This window comes from Macaca thibetana, chromosome 1, assembly GCF_024542745.1.
Source record: "Macaca thibetana thibetana isolate TM-01 chromosome 1, ASM2454274v1, whole genome shotgun sequence".
NCBI classification, from domain to species: domain Eukaryota; kingdom Metazoa; phylum Chordata; class Mammalia; order Primates; family Cercopithecidae; genus Macaca; species Macaca thibetana.
The window spans coordinates 130109228-130126135 of record NC_065578.1 but is presented as its reverse complement, the minus strand read 5'-3'; the positions used below and the strand labels follow the sequence as shown (position 1 = coordinate 130126135).

Here is a 16908-nt window from a genome sequence, read left to right as displayed (position 1 = left end):
CAACCCTTATCAACCTCCTTCATCCTACTCTACCTCATGTTTCTCCAATGCCACTTTTCACTATCAAATATTCTAAAATATTCTCATTTATTTATCTGATTGTTTCACCTATTGTTTATGCTTTATGAAGACAGAGACTTTTATCTGTTTTGTTCACTAATGTATGCCCACTGCATCCTATAGAAACCAATATATGGTAAGTGCTGAAGTAACATTTGTGAATTATGAGGATTATATAAAGCAGTGAGTGTAAGTGCCTGATAATATGTCTTTCTCATATAAGCACCCAATACATGTTAATCATTAGTATTGGTATTTACTACAGATATGTTTCTATGTCAACAAACATTTATTGAAGACTTAGTATACCAAATACAAACTTTGATCAGAAAAAGGTGTCTCCTTTGACCAACATACAGGTTGGGGGAAAAGTGTCTCTCTTTGTGAAATTTCCCCAGTAATATACTGGAAGAGATAGATGCATAAAGAGATAATTTCCATATAATACGAAAGTAACATTAGAACTAATAGGCCCTAGGTCTATGTGTTAGGGAAGATAACACTAGCAGTTTTAACAGATGATCCTAGAAATCTTAGAAACTCTCTAAAACAAAACACCCCATCACTTGCTCCCAGGGTGAAGGGCAAGGCTCTGCTCCACATGATCATTCAGGATCCTAGGCTCCTTACATCTCATGGTACCACCATCTTCGGGGCTTCCAAACTCTCTGCGAAAGGAGGGAGTATGTGGCAGATCATCCAGGAGACTCTAGAGGCCATTCCTGAAAGTGGCATGCATTCATCCTTCCCACATTTCATCTGCCAGAGTTCAATCACAGTTCCTTGCTTATCTCAAGGGATAGGAAAAATAGTCTAGCTATTGCCCAAGAAGCAGAGGATACAGATCTGCTTATCATCCTGGAAAGTAACTACCGTACTCCCATACTCAGCAAAGGGAAACGTTCAGGGAAATTTTACTGGAGGATATAGCACACAGACATCAAGATAGTAACATGTGGAGTCATGAAAAGCTGAGTTGAAATTCAGGTAAGAATTAGTAGGCTTAGTTAAATCACTCAAACTCTCCAACCCATTTTAATCTCTAAATAATGGGAATAACAGTAAAATATAATAAAATTGAACCTATAAACTTATTGTGAGGATTAAATGTGTGAAATCCTTTTTTTTTTTTTTGAGACGGAGTCTCGCTCTGTTGCCCAGGCTGGAGTGCAGTGGCGTGATCTCGGCTCACTTAAATGTGTGAAATCTTAAGCACTGCATAATTACATAGTAAGCGTTTAATAAATGTTAGCTCTCAGGGAGAGGAGGAAGTATGAGAAGGCAAGAGGGAACAGAAAGAAGAGCAAAAGGAGACGGAGTTGGAAAATTAGACACAGAGAGGATGTGCTGGGAAATGAAGAAAATGGCTTTAGACTGAAATAGAAAATGTGCAGAGGCATAAGACAATAACATGTGTTCAAGAAATTACAAGCAATTTAGTATATTTGCAGAATAAAATTCTCTTAACTGGAAAATCATGTCAGTCCAGAGAGGGTGAGACCCTAGTAGGCCTTGGTGCCATAATCAGGAGCTTCATTTTGTAACAACTGAAAGCCACTGAAGTGCTTAATCAAGCAACATATCCAGGTTTGTGCTTCAGATAGATTCTCCTGGTGGTTGTGTAAAAAATAACTTTAAGGTAGGCGAGATTGGCTGGTGGCAGGGAGGGTGGTTGCTGTGACTATCACCTAGGTTAGAAAAAGAGGGCCAGAGTCACAGATGTGCTAGAGCAGAAGGGTGCAAAACTTGTTTTGTAGGAAACAGTAAAAGTAGTGATTGATTGGAGGTGAAGGAGACAGTCTAGGCTGACTCCCAGGAATTTGGCTTGGACAGCCAGGGGAATGATGTGCCATAAATGGAGAGAGAATGCAGCATAATCTAAAAGCTCCTTGGTCATATTGCAGTTTCATTCTTTTTCTCTTAATGTTGCATTTTATGCGCCATGATTTAATTTTCCAAATCTGTTCCCAAAACAATTTCTAGAAACTTTGACATTCATATTGAGTTTCTTTCTCCCAGAATATCACTTTATGTCTTAACTAAAAACAAAAAATAGCCTTTGACAATTTCTTGCCTTTATTCTTGAGTCAAGGTAGAAAGTTTACCTATATAATCTCTGTGACCAGTGCCATGTATTCCATGATTCCCCTGTGCACACCATCAGCCTTCAGTGCACATAAGCTCCATCCCAAATTCTCACTTGTCATGTTTAATGAAATCTCCAAAGCTGGCATGAACTTTAGAGAAGATTTAAAAACAGCCCCCACACAAGCCACATGTGGTGGCTCATGCCTGTAATCCCAGCACAAGGCCGAGGTGGGCAGATCACGAGGTCAGGAGATCGAGACCATTCTGGCTAACACGGTGAAACCCCGCCTCTACTAAAAATACAAAAAATTAGCCAGTGTGGTGGCAGGCGCCTGTAGTCCCAGCTACTCAGGAGACTGGGGCACGAGAATGACTTGAACCAGGGAGACAGAGCTTGCAGTGAGCCCAGATTGCGCCACTGCACTCCAGCCTGGGAGACAGAGTGAGACTCCGTCTCAGAAAACAAACAAACAAAAAACTCCACAACCCCCACCCAAATGTTAGTTCTAGACTTTCAGAAAGAGGAACCTCAAGATAAATATATCATTTATGTTTATGCAAAAGTGTGTTGGGTCATCGGACTTCCCAGAGCCATGGAAAAATAACACCTCAAATATTTACATAAGCTGAGGGGATAAGGGGAAAGCCTCAAACCAGTTGCCTTCTATTTTCTGGTTTAATAATGAGGGTTTTCATGACAAAAGGAAGAAAGTTCATCTGCATAAGGCCTTCCTTCTCTGAGAACACATCTGTTCTATTATCTCTTTAAAAAGCCAAAGTCCTCTCCTGGCAGTTACCCAGGGACTGCAGAAAAGAGAACAGAGTTAGATGCAAAACTGGCTACATGATTTGTGGGGCTCAGTGCAAAAAGAAAATGCAAGGCCCTTTGTTCAAAAAGCAAGAAAAAATGTGCCATTAAAGGCACTTTTTCCTTTATTCCATGGTCTCTCCCTTAACTTGTCACGATGCTTCTTTATTCGCTATTTAATGTCATTCTAAGAGAAGAAAAAAATGACATTTTAAATTATCAGTGTGAATTTTTACTGTTCATCTTTATATTTTGCACTACAAAAGCATTTAATCAGTATGCAGGATTATTAAAATTAGACAATACATACTTCATAGCTTATGCACACAGGCATTTTTTTCTTATCAGAACAGTGGAAATGCTATAAAATTTTTAAAAATACGCGATTCTTTTTGTTTTATTTCTTGATATGAGCACATTCTAACAACACTTTCTACCTTTGGTTTATTGATGAGAATGGAAGGAGGGAAAGGTAAAACAACTCCAGGTTGCCCTGTCTTTCCATTTCCTTCTGTTGTTTTCAATGAAAGTGATTAGCTAATATAAGGACGTAACATAAGGAAGATATGATAGAGTTCCTTGACTGTTTGTTTCTTAGAAACACCACTGCCTTCTTTCTATATGAGAAGCAAGATCTGGGTCAAATGCAAAGTGATGCCTTCGTGGGGCTGTCGGTCATTGATGTCATACACTTACTTTGTACTTGCTTTGCGTCTCACTGAAGTCCCACTCGTTGTGGGTGCACTTGAAATTCTGTGATCCTGTGATGTTACAATAGTGAACACGCATATTGCAAGTATCTCCTCAGCTCATGCATAGACTCTTATCCAATTAGACTTCATGTACTAAACACAAGTTCAAAGATAGAGCTATTACAAGTTTCAAGATGGCAACAACAAAGCGTTAAACCAAGCTCAGGGCCCTTCTGAATGTTGGGCCCTGCGTGACCACACCGGACATATCCGAGGAAGCCAACTGTAGTTGAGTATTTTCATCAAGTCACAAGAGACTGGTGGGAGGGCTCTCCAACGGGGAACTGATCTTCTAGATTTAAACAGGCCCCCAACAATTTCGTACTCTCTTTTAATAAATTCTTTGTAGCTGTTTCAACCTGTCATTGGAATTTCTGACCATGACTGTGCTGTGCTTAGGGGGCTACTGAGCATCAAAAGCCCTGGCCTAAGAACAGCCTTGATGAAATAGTAATTGTGTGAATGGAAAGAAGACCTGAGGCCAGAGTTCAGAGGGCTAGGCTGATAAACTTTATAACTGCTATTTATGCAGCTTCTGCTATGTGCTTCTAATATTTACTTTACAAACATCTCATTTAATCCTGACAACAGCTAGAAGGCAAGTCTAACTAATACCTGCTTTATAAATGAAAACACTGGGATTATATCTTGCAAAAATTTTCCTACAGTCACCCAGACAGTGACACAGCTAAGATTCAGTTTCATGTCTGTCCGATTCCAAAACCTATGCTCTTATTTATTATTTATGTATTTAGTTTTGAGACAGGGTCTCACTCTGTCACCCAGGCTAGAGTGCAGTGGTGCAATCTCGGTTCACTGCAACTTCCACCTCCCGAGCTCAAGAGATCCTCCCAGCTCAGCCTGCCAAGTAGCTGGAACTATAGGCACACACCACCACACCTGGCTAATTTTTTATTTTTTTGCTTTTTGTAGGGACAGGGTTTTGCCATATTGCCCAGGCTGATCTTGAACTCCTGGGCTCAAGCAATCCACCCACCTCAGCCTACCAAAGTGCTAGGATTACAGGCATGGGCCAACATGCCCAGCCCAAAACCTATGTTCTTTCCATATAACAAGCTTTCTCCATTGCCAAGGATCAGCATCTGAATAAACAAGGCCAATGCTGTATTGAGATGCCTGCGTGGGAGAAGAGCCACAAAGAAGAGAAGCTGCTCGTGGTGGACATCGAGACATTTTCTTTCCTCATCTCTAGCTGTTGCCCTTATTTATCACATTCAAGTTGGTATAGGTAGTACACTCAGAAAATTGTGAAATATTCCAGTAGATTCTTTTTTCTTCTTCCCCTTTTTGAGCTAGGATTTCCCTCTGTTGCTCAGGTTGGAGTACAGTGGTACAATCTAAGCTTACTGCAGCCTCAACCTCTCAGGCTCAAGCAATCCTTCTGCCTCAGTCTCCCAATTAGCTGGGACTACAGGCACGCACCACCATACCTGCCTACTTTTTGTATCTTTTGTAGAGACGCGTTCTCACTATATCTCACTATATCGCCCAGGCTCTTCTCAAATTCCTGGGCTCAAGCGATCTTCCTGCCTATACCTCCCAAAGTGCTGGGATTACAGGCATAAGCCACCATGCCTGTCCTCCAATAGATTCTTAATAAACCTTTTTATACTGCTCTAGAATATTTAAACCGCAAAAAACAAATTCACAAAGTAGTGACGTATGCTATTACATGGATGAGCCTCAGAAACATTATACTCAGTGAAAGAAGCCAGATACAAAAGGGAACAAATTATATGAATTCATTTCTGTGTTCAGAAAAGGCAACTCTATAAAGAAAAAAAGTCAACTGGTAAACAGTTAGTAGCCTGGGTTGTTGGTGGGAATTGAGAGTGACTGCAAATGGATGCCAGGTTTCTTTCTGAGGTGGTGAAAATGTTCTAAAATTAGATGATGGTGATAAAACGAGTGAATAATATCATTAAATATTGTACCTCAATAGAGCTGTTAAATACATAGGCAGTCACCCAGGGTTTTTCATAAGCATCCATTAGCATAAGTAAAGACAACTGGTAGAAAGGCTGAAGTGCAGAAAGTGAATAGAACTTTGAAAAAGCAACAGATTTTGGTGTCATGTAGACAAAGGTTTCGAATATATTGAGTGTGATTTTTCACACCAGCCTAGTGAGGTGGGCATTGTGGTCCCCAATTTTTTTTTTTTTTTTTTTTTTTTTTTTTGAGACAGAGTCTCGCTCTATCGCCCAGGCTAGAGTGCAGTGGTGCAATCTGGGCTCACTGCAAGCTCTGCCTCCCGGGTTCACGCCATTCTCCTGCCTCAGCCTCCCTAGTAGCTGGAATTACAGGCGCCGCCACCACACCCGGCTAATTTTTTGTATTTTTAGTAGAGACGGGGTTTCACCGTGTTAGCCAGAATGGTCTCGATCTCCTGACCTCATGATCCACCCGTCTCAGCCTCCCAAAGTGCTGGGATTACAGACATGAGGCACCGCGCCCGGCCTGTGGTCCCCATTTTAAGGATGAAGAAACCTAAGCTCAAGTTTAATAATTTGCTCAGGGTCACCCAGCTGGTGAGTGGCAGAGCCCTAAGTTTTTCTGGTAACAGGGCCTGTGCTCCTTCACCTCTCCATCATGACAGAACATCGCCTGTAAGACTTTCCCTCCGGAAAATCCAATATTAATATTTAAGAAATTAAATCTTCGTTTTGCCCAGATTTGTTTTCACTGCCAGCACTTTCTCTTCATCTGTATCAACTCTCTCTCCCCATTTACCATAGTATATTTTGTGGCCATAGCATCCTGCTTGTCAGTATACAAAATTCTGCTCATCCCTCCAGGAGCTCCTGAGAGGCTCTGCCCACTCTCCAAACTGACTGACAGAGCCCAAGAGCTGCTCCAAGCCCACTCGGTGATCATGAGATTACTGTGGTTAATTCCACACTGCCTGTTTAAATACGCCCTCCAAGAACCTTTAGTTTTTATCTCTCTGTGTTATAAATAGTACAGTGGTTATTTATAAACTTCAGAACTCTAAGTTTCCATTTTCTGTCACCAAAATCTTCCCCTAGTAATTACTCTTGAGAGGTAACCATTAAACCGTGGCCCCTGCTGCTGCTACAGCTGGCTGTAGGAAGATCTTGCATCTAGATTCCTGTTCAGAGACCTGTGACTGTTGAATCTCTTTGTTGAAATTTTTAGGCTCATGCTCAGACAGCTCTCTACCACTTTTGGCTTTTGGCTTATGAGGTGCTTGAAAGTAAAGTGTGCAATTTCTTTGAACTTCAGTTTTTCTCATCTATAAAATGAGGATAAAAATACCTCCCTGAAAGAATATTTTCTGTGTTTTTTCCCTGTTGATTCAAAGGTTAAATAAGGTAATATTTACAAAGTATCTGGTGTGATGCTGTGTTACAGTAATCATCCAATATATGGTAACTCTTATTGAGATAAGGGTAAGGATCTCCTTCAGTTGAGAAAAAGGCATATCTACACATTCTACATACTGAAACCAACCACAAATGACCAAAAAACAAAAAAACAAACAAAAAAAGAAACTCCATCCTCAGTGAAACTTTTGAAAACCCACATTCCCCGACTTATAAACTCTGGAGAGCAGCTTCTAACCACAGTGAAATTAAAATTCAAATCAAACCAAGGGAAGAATTGAGGTGGCAGGAAACACAGGCTCCAATACACTTCTAAAGGAAAAGCTCCAAGTTTTCCAAAAGTAAGGGGCAAAGTCCTGAAGCTCCAAACCAGTAAACTCATACTCAGAAGACAAGGTGTTGGGAGTATGGAAACTCTAGCAACATCCTCAAGTCCCATAGAACACTCAAAAAAACAGGGACATACGGTCCGAATGAGACACTTTGCAGAGGTGAGGAGAGATGGTATACACAGTACTGGCTCTGCAGATGTGAACATTATTTGCTGAAGAGAAGTACATGCTAAATCACCATATGAGGAAATATTCTGAAGCAAAATACCTAGGTCCAAGCTGTCTGCTGCCTCAGCTCACACACCAGCTTGTCCCACAAGCTGCTCTTCAGTCAATAGAGAGCTGGGAAAGTGTGGCCCTTGTTGAGAGATAAGCCGTAATCAGACTGTCACTAGCATGGGACTCAGGCATGTAGACAGAATGAAAAAGTGTAGGCAGTAAAAGAGTATAGGCAGAAGAAGCACAACGCCACCCAGCCACCCGGAAAAAATCAGACAACCTCTTCTCCATGACATCAGAGAAATTTTAAAAATAAAGTCTCTTTTTCATATAATAACACTTTGGGCTTAAAAAAATGTAGCAGAAACAGAAGACTATTGAGGGTAAATTAATAAAGTTCAAAAACCAGAAGAGGAAAATCAGCCATATTAAAATCAGAAAACAAAAAATGAATAAAAATTGCTGAAAATATAGTAATGAAAGATGGATTTGATAAAACTAAACAAAATAAAATAGGAAAGAACAAAGGTTTAAATTATTACAGAGAAAATAATTGATATGAGTGACAGATAAAAGATCTCCAATATTCCCATAAGTGGTATTCTGAAGCCAACAGAATAAATGCAAATGAAAAATATTTAAAGATATAATAGAAGAAAGCATCCAGAATACTGATACAGAATTAGCAACATGACATATTTAGATAAAGTTACTATACTTCAGAGATTTTTTAAAAAAGAATTTAATGGACTTTGGGAGGCCAAGGTGGATAGATCACCTAAGATCATGAGCTCAAGACCAGCCTGGGCAACATGGCAAAACTCCGTCTCTACTACAAATACAAAATTAGCAGGGTGCAGTGGCACACGCCTGCAATCCCAGCTACTCGGCAGGCTGAGGCAGGAAAATCACTTGAACCCGGGAGGTAGAGGTTGCAGTGAGCTGAGATGGTGCCACTGTACTCCAGCCTGGGTGACAGAGACCATTTCAAAAAAAAAATTGAAGAATTTGGTGGACAACCAGAAAAATGTCAAGTTATGTGGAGGAGGGAAAAAGCTGTCTTCAAACTCATAGCTGCGTTCAAAACTAGAAGACAATAGTCTAATGTTTAAAGACCCTCTAGAGAAGAAAGATTAACCCAAGAATTTTAAATCCAGATATATTTCAGGAATAAAGCAAAGACATACTTTCTAACGTGCAAGAACTCCATGACTGTGGCACTTTAAGACAAAACATGACTTAAAACCTATGATGAGTATTGAATTCAATTAAATATAACACTCAAATCAGGAAATTATGAGAATTATGCGGTTATAGAACACAGCGTAAATATTATAAACCCTGAAAATATAGAAATTATACTATTAGTAATAAAAATCAGGAGGTGGAGGATATGAAAACATATGGGATAAAGTAATAGCAGGCCGATTCCTTTCTTTTTTAATAGGAAATAAGTAGATATATTATCAAATCAAAAAAGATAGCTATAAGAATACCAGAGTTACAAGGTTAACCACTGGGATAACTAAGAACAAACTATAATTCCTTCAAAACATGAGCAGTGCTGTACGCTCTTTAAAAATACAAAGGATTGAAAGAAAATAAAACATTTAAAAGCAAAAGTTTGATAACATGAATTATATAACAGAGTTAAGACCAACCACCTTTGTCTTATGAATGTGGAAATATGATAATTTTATCAAAGAAATAGATTTGTAATCTAAAAACAAAACCCAAGCATATATTATATGCAAGAAATAATTCTAAAACAAAGTAGTCTAAGACATGATAAAATGGTGACAAAAGCATACAGCCATGCAAACAAATGAGAACAAGAATCATGACATTAATATCAAACAAGTCTAATTCAGCTAAAACAATAAAGTATTAAATCACACCCAAAACAATATAGTATTAAATCACACCCAAAAAACTACTCTATAATTATAGAGAGTACAACCTGCAACAAATATTGGCTATGAATTTTTATGCATCAGATCTTGTACTTTAAAATTTTAGAAATCAGTGAAAAATAAGTATTACATGAGGTTATAGAAGATTTCTTTAACATATTCAATAACTGGCTGTAATAAATATATGTGAAACACCCTATCCTGAAGATGAAGAATACATCTTCTTTTATTTTTAAAGGTCCATGAAATACTTATCAAAAAAAAAAAAAAAAAAGAGGAGAAAAAAGACCATATTAGATCACAAAGAAAATCTCAATAAATTCCAGAAAGTAGTAAATTCCAGAAACTACATATATCACGTTGTTGTATTAAAATGCAATGAATGGTAAAATGTCACTATTAATAGCAAAACCAGAAAAAGAAAAATCTACCATCTAGATATTTTTAAATGTTTTAAAAATTCCTGCATTAAATCAAAACTTAAATAGTAAACTATGTACAACATATTGTAATGAAAAGAATATATCAGAACCTATAGAACATGACTAAAGCACTGAAGAAAATTCACAGCCTTGAACATTTAAATTACTAAATAAGAAAACTGAAAATACATAAACATTTAATTTAAGAATTTAGAAAGCAAAAATATACCTAAGAAAAGCAGAAATGAGCACGTTAGAAAACAAAACAACAGAGCTGGTAATTAAAGAGCTAATTTTGCTTTGAAAGAAAAAAATAAACCAATGCCAAGGAACAAAAAACAGAATTGCCAGGGAATAAGATAGAAAATTTAAACAGATAAATTATCATAGTAGAATTTTAAACAGTTTCCGAGGAACAATCCCATTATAGAAACCTATCAGTATAAGAGAGTTTCAAAGACAAATCTTTCTAACTTTCAAAGAATAAATAATTGCAAGTTACTTAACTGGTCCTGAGGCACACAAAAATTAAAACTAGAAGGATCTTTTTTTTTTTTTTTTTTTTTTTTTTGAGACAGAGTCTTACTTTCCCACCCAGGCTGGAGTGCAGTGGCGTGATCTCGGCTCACTGCAACCTTGGCCTCCTGGGTTCAAGCGATTCTCCTGCCTCAGCCTCCTGAGTAGCTGGGACTACAGGCACATGCTACCGTGCCCAGCTAAGTTTTTGGATTTTTAGTAGAGATGGGGTTTCACTGTGTTAGCCAGGATGGTCTTGATCTCCTGACCTCGTGATCCACCCGCCTCAGCCTCCCAAAGTGCTGGGATTACAGGTGTGAGTCACCGCACCCTGCCGGACCTTTTTCTTAATGTGATAACAATTATGTATCTCAAGCCAAAAATTAGATTTGTATTTAATGAAGAGCACCAAAATAGTTTCCAGTAAGGCTGGAAAAACGGTAATTTAGAAATGTTCTGGTATGGTATCTCATTGTGGTTTTGATTTGCATTTCTCTGATGGCCAGTGATGATGAGCATTTTTTCATGTGTCTGTTGGCTGTATGAATGTCTTCTTTTGAGAAATGTCTGTTCATATCCTTTGCCCACTTTTTGATGGGGTTGTTTGTTTTTTTCTTGTAAATTTGTTTGAGTTCTTTGTAGGTTCTGGATATTAGCCCTTTGTCAGATGAGTAGATTGCAAAAATTTTCTCCCATTCTGTAGGTTGCCTGTTCACTCTGATAGTAGTTTCTTTTGCTGTGCAGAAGCTCTTTAGTTTAATGAGATCCCATTTGTCAATTTTGGCTTTTGCTGCCGTTGCTTTTGGTGTTTTAGACATGAAGTCTTTGCCCATGCCTATGTCCTGAATGGTACTACCTAGGTTTTCCTCTAGGATTTTTATGGTATTAGGTCTAACATTTAAGTCTCTAATCCATCTTGAATTAATTTTCGTATAAGGAGTAAGGAAAGGATCCAGTTTCAGCTTTCTACTTATGGCTAGCCAATTTTCCCAGCACCATTTATTAAATAGGGAATCCTTTCCCCATTTCTTGTTTCTCTCAGGTTTGTCAAAGATCAAATGGCTGTAGATGTGTGGTATTATTTCTGAGGACTCTGTTCTGTTCCATTGGTCTGTATCTCTGTTTTGGTACCAGTACCATGCTGTTTTGGTTACTGTAGCCATCTCACACCAGTTAGAATGGCAATCATTAAAAAGTCAGGAAACAACAGGTGCTGGAGAGGATGTGGAGAAATAGGAACACTTTTACACTGTTGGTGGGATTGTAAACTAGTTCAACCATTATGGAAAACAGTATGGCGATTCCTCAAGGATCTAGAACTAGATGTACCATATGACCCAGCCATCCCATTACTGGGTATATACCCAAAGGATTATAAATTATGCTGCTATAAGGACACATGCACACGTATGTTTATTGCAGCACTATTCACAATAGCAAAGACTTGGAATCAACCCAAATGTCCATCAGTGACAGACTGGATTAAGAAAATGTGGCACATATACACCATGGAATACTATGCAGCCATAAAAAAGGATGAGTTTGAGTCCTTTGTAGGGACTTGGATGCAGCTGGACTCCATCATTCTTAGCAAACTATCACAAGAACAGAAAACCAAACACCGCATGTTCTCACTCATAGGTGGGAACTGAACAATGAGATCACTCGGACTCAGGAAGGGGAACATCACACACCGGGGCCTATCATGGGGAGGGGGGAGGGGGGAGGGATTGCATTGGGAGTTATACCTGATGTAAATGACGAGTTGATGGGTGCAGCACAGCAACATGGCACAAGTATACATATGTAACATACCTGCACGTTATGCACATGTACCCTACAACTTAAAGTATAATAATAATAAATAAATTTTAAAAAAAAAAATTAAAAAAAAAAATGTTCTGGTAGTGTGTTTTAGTGAGAAGAAGACAGTTTGAAACAACCCTAAAAATTTAGCGACTCAACACATAATAGCTTATTTTAATTCAAGTTACATGTCCAACATGAACTGGCAACAGATCCAGGCTCACAGAGGCTTCACCATTTTGTACCTGCACTGTCTGAATCACATAGGCTGTTTGGTGTCTATAGCAAGAGAAGTGATACAGGGGCATTTCTTGCCTGCTCTTGTATATGATAGCATGGAAATAACTTATACTACTTCCTCTCACAGCCTATAGGACACATCTAGTCACATGGTCCTCTACTATATGAGAGCTGAAAAATGTGGAGCATATGGGTGTTCTGTGAGCAGTAAATGTCTTTATTTCAAGAGAAATAAAACTATACAATTATAAAAATTGCAAAGAATGAGATAAAATTAAAGCATGCAAAAGCTATGCTATAAGAGAAATCAAGAGTTGAGATAGATTAAAATTAGAAAAGATGTGGATTTGAATACCATGATTCACAAGTTTGATCTAACAAGAAAAATAAATTTTAAACAGACATTACTAGAGATAACTGGATTATCACTTAATGACAAAAAATAACATTCCTAAACATGATGGAATAAGCCCATCTCAGTTATCTGTTGCTGCATTAAAAAAAAAAAAAAGCCAAAAACTTGTGACTTAAAACAACAATGATTCTATAAATGGACCATGCTCAACTAGATACTCAGATTGGCTGAACATCATTAAAAACATTACAGCAAACACAGCATCAGATTCAGGTTTTTAAGCATAGCATCCAATCAACTGAATCAAGTCCAAATGTAGATGAGACTCTCCCAGTGTGGCTTTCAGGCAAGAAACAGAGATAAAGAGAAATATTTAATAATGGCAAGTGTGTCAAATTATCGGGAAGAGGTAACAATTCTAAATGTGTAAGCAATTCACAAAATAACTTCAAAGTATAAAACAAAAAAATGACAGAAATAAAAAGGAAGTTGACAAATTCACAATGATAATGGAGAGCCCTAACATAATTTTCTTGGTAACTTATAGAATATCAGAAAAAATAGTAATATCATAGGATATTTGAATAACACAATATAGATTATAGAATTATGTAACTGACAGAAATGAAATGCTGCACCAACATTTGCAAATATACATTATTTTAAAGAAAACATGGAAAATTTACAAAACTTGACTGTATACTAGCCCATAAAGCAAATTTCAACATAGTTCAAAAGACTGAAATCATAAAATATGTTCTCAGACCACAGTGGAATTAAATTAGAGATTAATATCAACAAAAATGAAAATCTCTATTAGGAAAAGAAACAATACATTTCAAAACAACCCATGGGCCAGAAAGAACACCCTAATGGAAATTAATAATATTTTTAACAAAATAATCATAGAGATATGACATATCAAAACTTACACATTGCAGCCACACTTAGACAAAACTGTATAGCATATTAGAAAATAAAAGACTAAAAAATCAAAGGCGTAAGTATCCCTGTAAGAAGTTTTTAAAAAACAAGTTAACTTTTAAAAGGTAAAATGAAGTAAATATTAAAGAAAAGAGGAGAAATTAACAAAATAGAAAATGAACATACAATACAGAAAAATCAACAAAGCCAAAAAGTTCTTTGAAAATGCTAATTCAATTGATGATTCCCTCTAGAGTCTGATCAAGAAAAAAAAATAGAATGACAAAGAGAAGACAGTTATCAATATTACGAGTGAAAAAATAAAAAATGTTAATACAGATCTCAAATATGTTAAAAAATAAATGAGGACATTGCAAATAATGTTATGTCAAAAAACTTGGAAATATTGATAAGCAAATTCCAAAAAATATACAACATATCAAAACTGGCACAAGAAGAAATAAAGTATCTGGATAATCTCGTATCAGTTTTAAAAATCAAATCTGTAATCTGCCCTCCTCCAGAGAAAGTTCCAAGCCTAAGCATCTTTACCAGTAAAATCTTCCAAACATTTAAGGAAGAAATAACATCAATCTTACACAAACTCTTCACGAGAATAGAAAAAGAAGGAGCTTGCTTATGAGACCAATATAATTTTGTTACTAAAATTCATCAAGAAAGAAAATTGGTCCATCTTTCTCATGAACACAAATGCTGAAAAGCACAGCAAATTTATAAGTCAAATTCAAGAATATATAAAAAAGATAACACATCATGGCCAAGTTGGCATGTGCAGTTGATTTTACATTTGTAATCATCCATGTAATTCATCACATTAACAATAAAAGTAAATAATCATATGATCATACTAATAGAGGCAATAAAAGTAGTTACTGAAACAACATCTATTATTTAGGAGAAAAGAAAAATTTCTTAACAAATTAGAAATATAAGGAAAGGTATTTAGTCTGATACATAGTATTTACCAAAAAAATTACAGAAAATATTATATTTAATATTGAAATATTAAGAGCTTTTTCTGTGAGACTAAGACAAGATGCCTGATATTACCACTTCTCTTTAGTATCATGTTTGAGTTCCTAGTCAGCTCAATAAGTGAGGGAAAAGGAAGTTTAAGTATTAAAAATAAAGAATAAAACTATCATTATATGATTGTGTATGCATGAAATCTAAAATAACCTAAAGATAAACTATTAGAATTAATAAGTAAATTCAGCAATTTTAGTAGATATTAGAAGGTCAGTAAGGCCTGGCATGGTGGCTCACACCTGTAATCCTTGCACCTTGGAAGGCCAAGGTGGGCAGATCACTTGAGGTCAGGAGTTTGAGACCAGCCTGGCCAACGTGGTGAAACCTCATCTCTACTAAAAATACAAAACTTAGCTGGGTGCAGTGGCAGACACCTATAATCCCAGCTACTCAGGAGGCTAAGGCAGGAGAATCACTTGAACCTGGGAGGTGGAGGTTGCAATGAGCCAAGATCACACCAGTGCACTCCAGCCTGGGGCACAAGAGCGAAACTCCATCTCAAAAAAATAAAAAAAAAAAATGATGGTCAGTAAAACAAAAAACTATTCTATTTCTATATACCAATTATACATTTTTAAAAAATCTAATGATGTCACTTACAATATCATCAAAAACATATCAATAACCTAAGGATAAACCTACCAAAAGATATACTTTCCACAGTCAAAGCTACAGAAAATTACTGAAAGAATGTCAAGTTGACCTAAATAAATGAGGGGATATTTTATGCTTATGCATTGAGAGACTCAATCTCTTCTAATTTATACAAATTAACTTATAAATCCAATGCAATCCCAGTTATTAAAAGTCTTCTAGGCTTTTGGGGAGAGAGGGAGCAGGAATTGAAAAGGTGATTTTCAAATGTACAGAAAAATACAAAGAGCCAAAAATAGCCATAACAATTTTGAAGAAGAGTAGCATTTTATGACTTAAACTATCAGTTAATAAGCGTTATTTTAAAGCAACAATAATTAGAACAGTGTGGTATTGGCATGAGGATAGACGAAATAGACTAATGGACATGAAAGAAATTTCCAAAAATAGACCTACATGGCTTTCTGTTTTATAACAAAAGTGAAATTGCACTGTACTGTGGAAAAAGTTAACTTTCAATAAATAGGGCTGGGTAAATTATCTATATTTACATTAAAAGTGAATATAAACACTCATACTATACACAAAAATCAATTGCAATGCTATTATAAATATAAAATAAATGGTAAAAAAAAAAAATAAAGTTTCTAGAAGATAACCTGGGAGAGTATCTTTATGATCTTGGAGTAGACGAACTTTCTTAGAAGGGATACAAAAATCTCTAACCATAAAAGAGAAGATTGATAAACTGGACTATGTCAAAGTTAGAATGGTTGTTCATCAAAAGGCACTATCAAGCCACAGACTGAAGGAAGACATTTGCAATACATATATCCAACAAGGGTTTATATTCAGAGTTTAAAATAGCTACAAAACAGGAAGAGAAAGACTGAAAGTTAAGAGAAAAATGAGGAAATATTTGAAGGAGATTGCACATAAAAAGGATATCTACATCACCAATTAGACTACGAAAAAATGCTCATTCTCAAATTCACCAGAGACATACAAATTAAAACCACATTGAGATAATTCTAGCAGAATGGCCAAATTTTACTAGATGACAATACAAATATCAGCAAGAATTTTAGAACAATGGTAACTCTCATACATTGGTTGGTGAGTGTGGTGGGAATTGGCGCAACCACTTTGGAAAATAATTTGGTAATACTTCCTAAACTGAATATATGCATACATTATGAGCCAGGAATTCCACTCTTGGGTATATACCCAATAGAATTATGTGCACACATGCTCCAAGAAATGTATACAAGAATATTCTTAGCAGCACTATTTGTTTTAGCACAAAAAGTAGGCAAAGACTCTGTGTTCCCTTTGAAATTCTCCTCTTGTACTTAGATGGATTAATCTCTATTCACTCCTGTAACCCCTGTATGATTTTCTTGCCTCAGGGTGCAGTGGGTCGGATGTGACATAATATACCTAAGGTGATGTGCATTTGTAGAT

At 36.8% G+C, this 16908-nt stretch overlaps 1 long non-coding RNA gene across 1 annotated transcript in view; it reads right to left on the bottom strand.

Annotated features, from left to right (window-relative positions):
* Positions 1-16908, bottom strand: part of LOC126948322 (uncharacterized) — a 166444-nt gene that overhangs the window by 122812 nt on the left and 26724 nt on the right. The window lies entirely within an intron of this gene.